Genomic DNA, 10,525 nt, shown 5'->3' with positions numbered 1-10,525 from the left:
TGAGATGTTCCTCTTAACTGTAATATTCCCATCCATCCTTCATAGTGGAGGCATTGCACTTCCTACCTTTAGAGCTTAAGCTCCTTCTAGCCAGTTTTCACTGAATCCCTTCATAAATATCACCTTGCTTACACTCTAACAGCCTTTGATCTATCAAAAACCACTAGTCTCTAACAGCATGTGAACTGAACTATGAAAAACCTCTAGTTTATAAGCCAAAGCCATAAACATGAGCTTGTAGTTTTGGCTTATAACCAATGCTCATATTGCCATACAAGCAGAACATATACACTATTTATATTTGCAATGTTAAATAAAATTAAATAAAGTTAAATTGACTTTAGATAGGTTAGGTAGCATTGAGCTATAATACTTGTATATTCTGCAAATTCATTGAGCTATAATAGTTGTATATTCTGCAAATTCAAGCAAGGCTAGGTTAGGTTGCTTAGGTTGTTTTGGTGCAGAATTAAAAATTTGCATAACATGGGAGAAAATGTTGAAACAGTTTTATTTTTAATAAAAATTTAGCCTGTTTGATTGCACCGGCTGAAAAAAAAAAGTGTGTGTGTCTGTGTGAATATCATACAGAGAATTTGGAGTGTAGAAATTAAGAGGTGATGTAGGTCGCCAGGGGTATAATTTTGAGAGCTGAGAAGGGGTTATTGAGGTGGTTTGGGCATGTAGAGAGAATGAAGAGGCATAGGTTTACAAAGAGGGCATGTAAACCTTAGTGCAAGATCAAAAATGGTTTTAGAAGTGTTGGATGAAGGGAGTAAAGGAGGCTTTGAGCTTTTGAGGCTTGAGCATTCAGCAGTCTTCTGTAAGTGTGTTAGATAGGAGTGAATGAAGAAAAGTGTTTTTTGATAGACATACTTTGGGAGGTGCAGAGTTACTGAAAGATTATCCAGAGGGCTGAGGAGGGGTTGTTGAGGTGGTTTGGTCATTTAGAGAGGATGGAACAAAATAGAGGACTTGGAGGGTGTATAAATTGGTAGTGGAAGAAAGACGGGGTAGAGGGTGTCCTAGGAAAGGATGGAGGGAGGGGGTAAAGAAGGTTTTATGTGAAAGGGGGTTTGGACATCCAGCAGGCATGTGTGAACATTTAAATAGGAGTGGAGGCAAATGCTTTTGGGGCCTGATGAGCTATTGAAGTGTGAGCAGTATAACATTTGTGAAGGGGATTCAGGGAAACTAGTTAGCCAGATGTGGGAAGTACAGTTCCCGCACTCTAAAGAAGGGGTGGGAACATTTGCTGTATGGAGGATCATCTGAACTGTTGTATTGCATGCCTCAGGCAAGACAGTGATAGTGTGAATAATGGTGAAAGTGCTTCTCTTTTGAGTCACCTGCCTTGGTGAGAGATGGCCAGTGTGTTAAAAAAAGAACATTAGTAGTGCGACAAGGGTAACTTTCAAGAATGGATTCAGAGGAAAGTGGTTAGCCAGATTTGAGCCCTGGAGGTAGGAAGGATAGTGCCTACACTGAAGGAGGGCTTGGGATACTGAAAGCAGTGGGGTAATCTTATTGTGATGGCAGCATTTCTCTGGAACAACAGCGTTTGAGAGAATGATGTTGAATATGTTTACTAATTTAACCACTTTGCTGTCTGAGCTCAGCTCACTCATATAAGCAGTGAGCAGTAAAATTTGGCCTAGATATGAGAGAATGGGTCGATGCAGTAGGTGTGCACCACATAAAAAAAACATTCTGCCCCACGCAGTGCATAATGAGAAAAAAATTGCAACAGTGTTTTTGGTTTAAAATAGCGACTTTGTGGTGTATTTTTGGATGGTTTTTATGACTGTTTTCTTGGTTTCTTGATATCAGTTGATAGAAGGGAAGATATACTACAGAAATAGATATGATTTTGATTGATTTCCAGGCTGAAAGTAGTTTGAAATTGAGCTCAAAGTATTGGAAATGTTTGATTTTTGCCGATATCCTAGAGTAAACAAATCACCTCGCCTGTCCAATACATGTCCAGCTGGTCAGTCTAATATGTGTTCATGAATATGCTTACATTATATATACAATTATTACAATAATGCATAGCAGTAAATCTTAATAATAATAATAATATTTTATTTCAACATAATACATATTTGTACAGAGGAATATAATAGTAGGGTGTACAGGCCAAAAACCCCCTTATATGTGAAGCATTTTGGGCAGACTTAAAACAAACTTAAAATTAATGAGGCAATAACAGAACATATGGTCATTAGGTGAGTTACAATGAATACAAGAGAACTTGAATATTCTATTAGGTTGTGCTATAATGGCTTTAATAAGTTTTGTAGAGAAGAATTACAATTTTGTTTATAACCTTAGGTGGACATCATATATTTTTTTTTGTGTGGGTCAAAATTCTTTGTGCGAATAAAAATTCAAAATGGAATTCATGTGTAAAGCCTGAGAACATAACAGATGAACAGAGGAAATGTTATTTTAGTGCCAAGAATGCCTACATTGTTTATTTTGGACCCTGTTTGGAAATTGGCAAATTTTGAAATTTGTGTTTAATTGGCCAAGTTACTAATCACTTTGTTGGGTAGTTGAAATAGTTGATTGGGTGGTTTCTTGTACTAAATCAATAAAATGGAAGACATAGTAGCAAAATAGCCAAGAATTTGGTAGACTGAAACAGTGTAATTGCCCTAAAATAGGACTCAGAGTGGGCAGAATTGCCCATGTGTAAATACTGCTGAGACCGCTAACTTTGCAAGTGTAATTCTATGAGTTTTCCATGAAATTTTGCACCTTTGGTTTCATTACCTTAGAAAAAAGATTCGCTATCAATTCATAAGAAAAAAAAAAAAAATTTTTTAAATTCTTGAATACTGTGGACAATTTTTTGATCAGTGGTCTGAACACTTAAAGGGTTATGTAACCCTTCCTTGGTGGGAGATAACTGTTGAGTTAAAAAAATATTGTGTGTACGTATGTCTGTATCTATACACACACGCGTGTTATACCTATTATTAAGCCATGTCAGGCAGACAAGCCGAATTGTATTAAAAATATATTTGTATTTTAAATTTAATCTTATGCATTGATGTATATTTTCATTTACACGAAAACCACTTCTTACATATACTTGACGTTACCCATGTTCTCTTGTTAGAGCGCCAAATTATAGAGAGATTGGATTTGTAGAAGTTCTTCATAGCTCTTGGCATTTCAGAGTGGTAGACTAACAGGGACTGAAGCTTGAAATCCCCTGCTGCATTGCCTCCCAGAAGAAGTGTGAGATGGTCCTTGGTTGCCTTGAATTCTGTAGCCTTCTTCTCATCTCTTGATAAGAAGGCGCTTGATGGCATCCAGTTCCCGTACAGCCCAGTTTCGTCAGCATTGAAAACTTGCTGAGGTGTGTAGCCACCATCTTCTATGATCTGCAACATAGCTTGATAAGAGGCTACTGCCTCTGTATCAGCACTCGCAGCCTCATCACTCGGTGAAATGTTCTCAAAGTTGCCACGTCTCTTAAACCTTTCAGATTACTCCTTACTTGTGCACAAATTCAACTCTCCTACATTCTCACCTTCCTTAAGATTTATTCTCTCAAACAAACTCTTGGCTTTCTACTGTATAACCAACGTGCTAAGAAGCACTTATTGCTGGGTCTGAAGTTCAGTCCAAGCCTGCAACAGTGACCTACAAGTGCAAGTAACACTACCAGAGACATAATTTGCGTGCTAATCGCATTGTAAATTTATGAAGATTTTGACCGTGTATACACTGGAATTGGGTAGTTCAAAAATTTTGAAGATTGCACCTGTTTTCCTTGCCAGCATCAACACATTGTAAAATATTCACTTTGATGTTTAGAGCATTGCTCTTCCTCTGCCTTCACACCATGGCAGTCATTATCATTTAACAGCCTTTTGAAACTCACATTGGCTGGATAAAATTTACATGAAGATTGAAGCTTATATAAAAAACAAAATGCAAAGTTTCACTGGCTCACCCAGCAGTAACAATTGCTATGTAGCAAGTTTAATTAGTGTACCTCGGCCTTCATTACTCCGACATGTGAGCCTGGCCACCATGTGTGTGTATGTGCGTGTGTTTGTAATGAGAGTATAACATCCTGCATTTCTAGTGCAAACTGCTAAGAGGAAATTAAGTGGAGGCTATGTTGTCGTTAGATGAAATTCTTCTCTAATTACTCCTTGGTCATTAACCCCCTCAATGTCTGAAGCCTTGAAATTAAAATTGCTCTCAATGTCCACATTTAAAAAAAAAACTCTTGTTAGTTAGAAGAGCATATTTTTCTGGTGGTAATAAAAGAAAAAAATCCCATAGTACTTGCCGTGATATGAAGGTGTGAAATTAAAGGTCACTGACTCACTGATGGCATCATTGGCAATTGCTGTACTCTCCACATTTTTCTGGAGTTTTCTAATTTTTTCCATTTTCCATTAACTTCTTTGGCCTGAGACCCATATCATGCACAGTGCATATATCCACCAGTTGTGTGCAACTCAATACCTGCACTAATAGTGTCATCAGTATATTGTTTACGAAACCTGTTTACACAACAACGTAAACACAGAGGTAAAAATTTTTTTACATTACTATTGTTCTAATATCTGTGGACATATATACAGGCATTGTTCATGTTCCTTTTTACATTCTTCACACATAAAGCATGTCTCTGCTCTTTGATGGGTGCCTTGTTGTATGTGCACATATGTAACATCACTTCTGAGCCCATTTCTTCTTTTCTGTAGCAGGAAGTCTCATTAAAAGTGATCACTAAGCTTCAAAGAAGATGGTACTGTATTTGGTGATAATCTCACAGCAATATTTCCAGCGTCGTGAGCTATAATTTTGGTCACTGTATCTTCGAAACCAAAGAACTTATCATCAGTTCTATAATTCTCATTGTTGGAGCTGTCACTGGAGAATAAAACTTGTTCAGTTTGCCTAGGACTGAGGCCTTTGTGTCCGCTCAGCATGGTGTTCCCACAATGCACTGCAGGGTCCCCAATTTTTTTTTATACTGCTCACACTGACCATGAAGATCCATTGTTTCATATGTAGGCCTACCAGGCATCTTGCACTAAATTTGAAGCCACTAGAATTTATGCAGAGATCTACATAAGGAACCCTGGCATCAGTCATGTAAATCTGCATGACAGCCACTGAAAGGGTTAATTGAAATTTCATTAAGCAAACTGTTTTCAAAACTTAAGAATTACCATATAAAATTATAAAGATATGGGAGAGGGTAGTTAGGGGAGATTTCTTAATGCCCTCAACAGGAAGAACAAGAAGTTGCACTTGTAAATTTGTGAAAAAAGTGATGTAAAGGATATTAGAAAATTTTTCACACTGGAATAAATAGCAGATGGCTGGAATGGGAACCAGGATCAGATACTGTGTACTACAAGCACTAGACAACTTAAATAGTCATATGACAGACAAAACACTAAAGAAGGAATAAAGTGATCAGAAATTGGTAATTTGGCCAATTTCACACAAATTTCAAAAGATACCAGTTTCAAAATGGTGTCCAGAATAAACAATGCAGACATTCCTGGCACTAAAATAACATTTTCTCTGTTCATTAGTCATGTCTCCAGGTCCCTCTTATATTACACTTGCTTTCCATTTTGAATTTTTATTCACTCAAAAAATAGAAGATTTACTGTTACGCAAACTACTGCATTATTGTAATAGTTGTATAAATAATGTCAACTCCTTCGTGACTGCATATTAGACCAACCAGTTAGACATGTATTGGATGGTGACATCATTTGTTTACTCTTGAACATTGGCAATAATTGAACATTTTGCTACTTTGAGCTCATTTTCAAGGTACTTTCCATCCTGAAACCAATCAGAATCATTTCTATTTCTGTAATATATCTTCCATTCTATCAAATGAGACCAAAAAAAACGAAAATACAACCATAAAAAACATACAAAAATATACCGCAAAGTCGCTGTTTTACACCAAAAACACACTCAGCTTTTTCCTCACGCTCTCCGTGCTGCAGATTTTTTTTTATATAGTGCACACTTACCATACAGACCTATTCTATCATATGTAATCCCAAATTTACTAGTCACAGCTTATCTGAGTGAGCTGAGCTCATTGTGTCATACTATGGGACCACAGTGGCTTCAAAGCCACCCTTATCTTTTATGGACAGTGTACAGTGTTTGCACTTTACACAGCGAAAAGCATTTCCTTTATTGGTTGGAACCTTGCCTAGGGTTAAAAGTGAGCAGGTTTTAACAATAAATGGAGAAATACATATTGAAATGACTTATGCAGCGCCACCAGACGGTAGCGGCAGGTTGGTGCAGCGACCCCAGAAATTTGAAATTACGCTAGCTGAAATTAGTCCCGGATTACTGCTGGAACTGGATTAGTGATGGCCAACCTGTACCTGTAATATATTATTGAAATTATTATAATATATAATAATAAAAATCACAAAATATTAGTGTGCAATAATTAATATGGTTGTTGAAGAATCTGTGTGTAATGTCTTCCTTAAAAAAATATATATTTTATGTAGACAAACATAGTTCATCACACAGTCACAATTTTTTTCTAGTGACTTTCTTGCTTTCTAGGTACATGTTTGGAGCCTCGACCAGTCAGGATTCTTAGAAAAGAGTGTTGTTGTTCATCTGGTGCTGCATGGGGTCTGACCTGTGATCGCTGCCCACACATCAGTTCGGGTGAGTTGTACAGCAATTTATCTGCTATGAACTCAGTAACTTAACCTAGTCTGCTGCATGACTCACCATTATCAAGCATACTATTCACTAAGACTTTCCTCACTAATACCACTGGCATTATACTGGACACTATACTCACACCTAGGTTCTTCTCCTTGAGTGAAGTCTACAGCTTCTTTTCTCTGAGCCTATCTCTGTTTCTGGTCTTCTTGAGCCTTTCCCATTCTTCATGCATGCTTGTGTGATTGAGTGGGAGTAATAAAGCAGTGGAACAGGATGCAACTTTTGGAAGTTTGAAACAACTGTATGATAAAATACATACTGAAAACAAGATAGCATGAGCATAGCTTTGCTTTTATAGCTTCATATATGTATTCACAGTATGTTTAGCTAAAGTGGATGAAACAGAGCTTATAACATATTCAGATAACAACACTTTTATACAGGTTAACATTCATTTTTTATGCTTAACAAATAAAACAGATATAACATTTATCCATGAAGTAATTTACTCTTCTTCATTTCTCTGTCTCTACAGGTTTCCTCTTAATTATCTCGTTGTATTTGTTTTTCCTTTATTTATTTAGCTTGATGTCATGTAACACATAACATGTTATGTAGGTACAGTATATGTTTGTAGAAGTAATCATTATTTTTTATCAGAAATTTTATGTTAAACTGGGCAATTTACAATATGTCTGACAATTGTACTTATGTGTATACCTGGAGGGTATATGTAGGGCCCCGCTTTACAGCATTTTGCTTTACGGCATTCCACTAATACAGACTTTTCAATTATGACCAAAACTCGCTGTACGGCTCCCCCTATCTTTCTAATGCCTAGTTCTGTTGCTAACATAATATATGTGAAAAAATGGTCTTCAACTTTCTGGCAATGTCCGCTTTCTGGCGGTAGCCTGGAACCTAACCTGCCATATAAATAGGGCCCTACTGTACTTACTTATGATACTGCTCAGTTCTCCAGTACGTATTTCATTGAACACTTGTTGGAAAACTTTCATATTCATTTTTGTTAGCATTCTTCATATCGGTATGTTACTCTACTTCCAAGTTCAGCTGTGAGGAACATGATGTTGTATTAATTAATATGTTTGGTAAAAGAACACAAGTGCAACTTAACTCTTTGAGGGTCGAGACCCTTGCTTGCAAACTTGCTCCCTGGATCGAAGAATTTAAAAAAAAAAAATTCTTATGAAACAATAGGGAATCTTTTTCTGAAGTTAATGAAACCAAAAGCACAAAATTTGATGCTAAACTTGTGGAATTACTCTCTCACAAATTTAGCGGGCTCGGTGATATTTATGCATCTGCGATTTTGCCCACTGAGCCCTATTTTGGGCAAATTCCTTTGCTCCCAGCCTACCACATTCATAGCTGTTTAACTAGAACTCCTTTTATTCTGTTGACTGAGTACAAGAAACTGCCCATTTACATATTTCATCTACCCAATAAAGTGATCAGAAATTACTAATTTGGCCAATTTCACACAAAATTCAAGAAAGGCCAATTTCAAAATAGGGCCCAGAATAAATAATGTGCACATTCCTGGCACTAAAATAACATTTTCTCTGTTCATTAGTCATGTCTCCAAACCCCTCTTATATTACACTTGCTTTTCATCTTGAATTTTTATTCACACAAATACGTAATAGATTTACTGTCATTCAGACTACTGCTTAATGGTAATAACTGTATAAATAATGTCAATGCATTCATGAGTGCATATTAGACTGGCCAGGTGACGTGTATTGGACACGTGATGTGTGTTTTGTTTACTCTTGCACATCGGCAGAAATTGAACATTTCTGCTACTTCGAGCTCAATTTCAAGCTACTTTTAGTCTATATTCCATTCAAAATCATCCCTATTTCTGTAGTATATCTTTCATTCTATCAGTTGAGACCAAGAAACCAAGAAGACAACATAAAAAACCATACAAAAATATACCACAAAGTCGCTGTTTTACACCAAAAACACGGTTGCCGTTTTTTTTAACCCTTAAACAGTCCAAACATACAGATACGTTCTCTCGCGTAACACCCCAAACGTATATGTACGTTTCCTTCGTCATTCATTCAGCATTGGCACGATAAGCCTGAGTCACCTAGACATAAGAGAATGGGTGTGCGCACTCACTGTGCTCCATATGAAAAAAAATTGAGGACGCCTGGGTACCATATGCTCTTTTTTCCTATTAAAATTTTTTTTTTTCTCAAAAAATTCGGGGTGCTACACAAGAGAACGTATATATATATATTTGGACAGTTTAAGGGTTAATCGTTATGCAGTGCGTGCTGCAGGATTTTTTTTATACTGCACACACTGACCATGCAGACCCATTCTTTCATGCAAGATTGGAAGCTCCTAAAATTTTGGCGTAGTTTTATGAGACCGACCCCGAAAGGTTAGTGTGACATTTTATTATGACAACGTTTTGCTCTCCAGGAGCTTTTGTCAAGCTGTTATGGCTTGACAAAGCTCCTGGAGAGTGAAGCGTTGTCACAATAAAGTGTCACATTAAGTTGCACTTGTGTCCTTTTACCTAACATACTGTCGGTAATTCTTTTTTTTTTTTTTTTTTTTTTTTTTTAACAAGTCGGCCGTCTCCCACCGAGGCAAGGTAATTCTACGAACATTAATTAATATATTCAGACCTGAAGATTTGTCTTTTTCTGAGGACAGATTCCCAGTTAATTTTTTTAAAAATTCCATTATCTCTTCTGCTTATAATCCATAGCTGAGTTTGAGAAGCTGTGTCCGCTGGGACCTGGCCGATCAGAATCTGGTGCTGATCTGAATGAATGTGAGATCATGCCTGGATCATGCCAAGGAGGAGACTGTGTCAACACTGATGGTTCCTTCCGATGTGAATGTCCCATGGGTTACGTTCTAGATCATTCTGGTCGCCGTTGTGTAGGTTAGTAACTCCCACAGTACAAAAGATTATTAATTATCTACTAAATTTTGATTTGTAATTATTTGTAAATTTTACTGGGGAATAGAAATGATAGATACTTTTATGACAGATGGTTTTATGATAAGTGTATAGTTGTCATAAATGCTAAATACTTTTATGATAAATGGTTTATATAATATATAGTTGTCACATCTGACTATTATATCTGTGACTTGTGCAAAATGTGTAATATATTACACATAAGGTCAGTTAAATTTTTTTTTTTTTATTATCACACCGGCCGATTCCCACCAAGGCAGGGTGGCCCGAAAAAGAAAAACTTTCACCATCATTCACTCCATCACTGTCTTGCCAGAAGGGTGCTTTACACTACAGTTTTTAAACTGCAACATTAACACCCCTCCTTCAGAGTGCAGGCACTGTACTTCCCATCTCCAGGACTCAAGTCCGGCCTGCCGGTTTCCCTGAATCCCTTCATAAATGTTACTTTGCTCACACTCCAACAGCACGTCAAGTATTAAAAACCATTTGTCTCCATTCACTCCTATCAAACACGCTCACGCATGCCTGCTGGAAGTCCAAGCCCCTCGCACACAAAACCTCCTTTACCCCCTCCCTCCAACCCTTCCTAGGCCGACCCCTACCCCGCCTTCCTTCCACTACAGACTGATACACTCTTGAAGTCATTCTGTTTCGCTCCATTCTCTCTACATGTCCGAACCACCTCAACAACCCTTCCTCAGCCCTCTGGACAACAGTTTTGGTAATCCCGCACCTCCTCCTAACTTCCAAACTACGAATTCTCTGCATTATATTCACACCACACATTGCCCTCAGACATGACATCTCCACTGCCTCCAGCCTTCTCCTCGCTGCAACATTCAT

General features: G+C 37.4%; 1 pseudogene; it reads left to right on the top strand.

Moving 5' to 3' along the window:
- The first annotated feature begins 2,798 nt into the window (after positions 1 to 2,798).
- On the top strand, positions 2,799 to 9,640 carry LOC138852037 (fibrillin-2 pseudogene; annotated as a pseudogene).
- Positions 9,641 to 10,525: the final 885 nt, after the last annotated feature.

This window comes from Cherax quadricarinatus, unplaced genomic scaffold (genome assembly GCF_038502225.1).
Source record: "Cherax quadricarinatus isolate ZL_2023a unplaced genomic scaffold, ASM3850222v1 Contig3513, whole genome shotgun sequence".
In the NCBI taxonomy this organism is placed as follows: Eukaryota; Metazoa; Arthropoda; class Malacostraca; order Decapoda; family Parastacidae; genus Cherax; species Cherax quadricarinatus.
Note: the sequence above shows the minus strand (reverse complement) of the source record. Positions and strands in the feature narration are given on the sequence as shown.